Source organism: Hibiscus syriacus, unplaced genomic scaffold (assembly GCF_006381635.1).
Source record: "Hibiscus syriacus cultivar Baekdansim isolate YM2019G1 unplaced genomic scaffold, ASM638163v2 tig00109945_pilon, whole genome shotgun sequence".
NCBI classification, from domain to species: Eukaryota; Viridiplantae; Streptophyta; class Magnoliopsida; order Malvales; family Malvaceae; genus Hibiscus; species Hibiscus syriacus.
The window spans coordinates 3597552-3602044 of record NW_024062535.1 but is presented as its reverse complement, the minus strand read 5'-3'; the positions used below and the strand labels follow the sequence as shown (position 1 = coordinate 3602044).

At 33.1% G+C, this 4493-nt stretch overlaps 1 pseudogene; it reads right to left on the bottom strand.

The window, feature by feature from the left end:
• Positions 1–377: 377 nt before the first annotated feature.
• LOC120210927 lies at positions 378–4056 on the bottom strand (annotated as a pseudogene).
• Between the last annotated feature and the right edge of the window lie 437 nt (positions 4057–4493).

Sequence of the window (4493 nt, the reverse complement as noted above, 5' to 3'; positions counted from 1 at the left end):
TGACGCTCATTTATGTCGTTCATTGAGCGTCATTAAAGCCCCCATCATAAATAAAGATGACACACATTTGTGTGTCATAAATTAATGACACGCATGTATGACTTACATTGCGTGTCATTGAAGCCCCAGTTATAAATGAAGATGGCACATATTCGTGTGTCATGATTGTATTTCGTAAATTATATATATATATTGTAGATTGACAAATAATCAAACTAAATCACATTTAATGCCTCATAATACTAAATATATATCATATTATATATAAGCAATCCATTTGCATACAATATATACACATGACACCCATGAAAAATGTTGCCACTGGCACTGTAATATTGCAAACATAAATAGCCAATCATTACAATTATAGAGTGATTTCATTGGATGTAATCAAATAATGCACTTTGTTTCCACATACTTTGAGCTTTGAGCATCTGGATAAAAGCCACAAATATGTGCAAATAGGCAGTTTTGCCAAACCTGTATTGACAACAAAAAATGAAGATGCTTAGAATATGCAAAAACAATATCAACAAAAGGTAAGCAAAATAAAACAAAGATGTCAAAATTTTGCACAGCCAGTACATAATAAGCTCCATAACGTATAAGCAATTTGCAGCCTATAGCACGACATTAAGATATGAAAACACAGAGCAAGACAAATGGCAGTAATTCAACAAATTAGGATCCTCCTTAATTAAGAAACTTCATTATGCAAAGAAGGCAACTTGACCCTTTGAAAGAGACAGCTCAAAAAGTTCTCACATCAATTAAGTACAGCAACTATTTTAACAACTTACAAATATAAGAGTGTACCAGTATGTGCCTGTTGCAATCGAAACACCAAGTGAAGTTGTACCCTCTAGAAAAGACCGCAACTGGTTTATGCTAATTCCAATGAGCAACAAAGCAAGAGCCTCCCACTGTTACAAACATAGATCCACACCACACATGCAATATGGATAAACTATAACCAATTAACCAGTCTAAATGCCCACATATTTGATTAGTTTTTGGATAATTGACCATGATATAGTTCACGGAGAAAAATCTTTCTGTTCAAACTAACCTAAATAATAGAAAACCGCCACTTCATGATCATCTTTAACAAGATAGCTATTACCAAAACCTGCATAAGTTGGACAGTACTGAAACAGATTCACTAAGAATTCTCACAGGAAAACCAAAAAAAAAAGCATGATCATGTGCATAGTACTCTAAATTTTCCCATAATTCTCTAAATTTTCCCATAGTTAACAGTAGTATAAAGTTAGCTTTCACCAATACATTAAACTTCTAGATAGAATGAGTCCTAAACTAATTCTATTTAGGATTCATCGCACTTATTGATTGTGGTTGTAACAAACACATGACGAATAATCAAATGGAAACGGGTTTAAAGCATAAACTAACCCAAAATGCATTTATTTAGAGCAAAAAGGAGATTGATTAGAACCTATACCATTTAAACAATCATTAAACAAAATGTATTATTCTACCTTTAGGTTACTCAGCATCTTCACAGTAGCATGATTGAAATAAAGCTGCAGGGGAATAATGGCATAAATATTAGAAAACAATTACTTCAAGGAAAAAAGCGAAAGAATATTAAAAAAGACTTTAGCTAAAGACACCACCTGCATGATGAACTTTAGGTAATTGTGAATAGCGTAAAGTAGAGCTGGAACTGCAAGAAGCACATTATTTCAAGCAACTTGTAAAATTTTGGAGCAAAGAAAAAGATACCTTGAGGTCAAAAAGATGTTGATATATTACTTTCAGAGAAGTAGATTCAGTGCAAAACAATAGTTTGCAGATAAAAAGGGGGAAATGAGCTAAAAGTTCCAAAAAGACTTCATGTCACATTAAGACGGTTTTCTTGATCAAAATGACACCACACTGATATTTGCACAGATATATTAGTTTACAGAATACAATCCAAACATATTTTTATCAACCGAATAAGGTATTTAATTAGAAGCATCTTTTTCAGAAAAGCCATAATATGAATAGAGAGTTAAATTAAATCAACTATTAATAAACCAAAGAAAAAATAAAGAGAATGTCCCTCAAAAATAAAAGAATGCCAACAATGTATCTTCACTCATCTACCATTAGTCTCATTAAAGTTGCACATTGCATAACACCGTGTCTGACCAAATTTACTATACAAGACCAAGAAAATCAATAAAAAAATCCACAGCTATGTGAAACTAAAACATTTCACTGATTTGCTTTATCTCTACTTTCAGCATGGCATCTTAATAACTGGAATTCTTCTAATTTCTCCCCCTTTAAGACTCAAAATATCTTTAAAGTGTCAACTAAGATCACAATAAATAACCATGTTGGTATGCCAATTGTTATTGTTATCTACCACAGAGCATACATGGTTAAGTCATCTTCTTGACCAGTCTCACAGTTTAGCACCCAGACAAAATCATCGCCTACCAATAGAAGAAACGTAATGAAACTAACATTCAAACCTCTAATTAGCCCAATGTTTTCCTCTTAGAATAGTCTACAAGTTTTTCATTTTTTATCAAAAGCTACGGAATGTATCATAAAACAATCAACTCAAGAATCAATAGTCAAATTAGTGATGCATAACTAAATAGAATTGCAATTAGAATCATAAATTTGTGGAAGTAAAGTTCTTACCTGCACTAACGAAGAAATTGAGAGGAGAGATTTCTCCCCAACTTTCTTATTCCGAGCCTTATGAAAGAGAGAGTTAAATAAGTACAACAGTTAAAACCTAATGAAAGAACTTAGTAAAAAGAATCTGAAATAGCATTTAGTGTAATAATCAATGGGATAGGATTTCCATTAATCTTTGAAATGCAATTGTTCCTGTTACGGCTGAAACTAATAGCAAACCCATTGAGCTTCTACAGGCTAGGCTTAGTAACTTTTCCTAACACTGTAGGCCATGAGAAAAAGTAAATTTACTTTAGCAATCCTCTCTAACTTCCAGAACTAATGCAGTTGATCTCTTACACTTCCAGAATATCAGATAATACATAGAAATGAACATTATCTACTTGTTCCAGCATGTCAGGATATCCCCACTAAAATTAATTTATGAATATGATACAAAACAATTTACAAAAATAATTGATGAATTTTGTAACACCCCCTCTCTTATACTTCTCAAGTTTCACGAACAAAGATATTTTTAACACATATCATACATGAAGCAATTTAGATTGAATAATTAAAAGTTAGGACCGAGTTTAGTGGGATATGGATACCATCTTATGGTGCTTCTGACACCTTTATACCATATAAGCACTTTGCTTTGTTCACGGAAACCAAATTCAACAATTGCGTTGTATAAGGGCTTCTTATATTGGGTACACTAAAGCTCTATTTTCCCAAATTATTTTGATAAGTTGTAATAGAGAGACATTTAAGATTTCTTTGGTCTATCTAACCTAGTATAAAAAGATAATTTAATCTTAAATTCAACAGGTACAACTATGACTTAATTGAGAATAAAACTCCATTGGGACAAGAGAGTTCCTCATTGGACACCACTTTAGGCATATGTTATAACATGATTATAGCTAAACTAACACATGACAAGAATATAAACCTTTTTGTTGAGTTCTTGAACTCCACTTTAGGTAAATGGTATAAGCCCCCTACTATTCTAGTTGACAGTTAATAAAATGCTAAAAATGTACCTGGAACAAGAGCATAATAATGGAGAAAATAACTTTAGCCAACTCAGTAAGAAAGTTAACACTGATGGGACTAAACTTGAAACCACCATCCACCTTTGACATATAAACCAATATAGGCTGCAATAATATAAACGTATGGTGTTAGAACGTAAAGAAATTCTGGATTCAGATTACCGATTTAGATTTGATGGTTAGAAACAAAGAATTTACCTAAAAACCGACCAAAATGCAGTCCCCACCGACCAAAAGAACGTTGAGGAGACGATTTTTGGAGGATACATAGCTGTGATGCATGTCGTAAGCCCTCGAAATGATTTTAGAACTGGGCGGTGCTATTTTTGAATGGAAAACATTGCATTCTATCATCCCCGCCAGCGACTGCACCTAACTAACAAAACTAACAATAGATCAACAACATATAATCAATTTTCATTCTCTCAAATAAAAAAAAGAACATTTAAGGCGGCAATCTCAGAATTGGGAGTAGAAAAGGGGGAAAATTACCTGGGTAGAGTTACGGGAAGCGAAAGGCGAGAGAGGCTGCAGATCTTGAGAGATCTCAAATTCACAGGAATGTAACATAATAATTCCTAAGACCAGAAACCCAAATTGAACGGTGGAATAGAGAATGAGGAATACCTGTGAAAGAAGCGGCGTGAACTGATAATTATCGAGGGGAAGAAGCGGGAAAGGATGAAAATAATGGGGGGAGAAATTAGAATAGGACTCTTAAAGATGACACACAATTAAAACTATACTCCGTGTTTTTGTAATTTTTTTTATTATGACTATTAAATATAACAC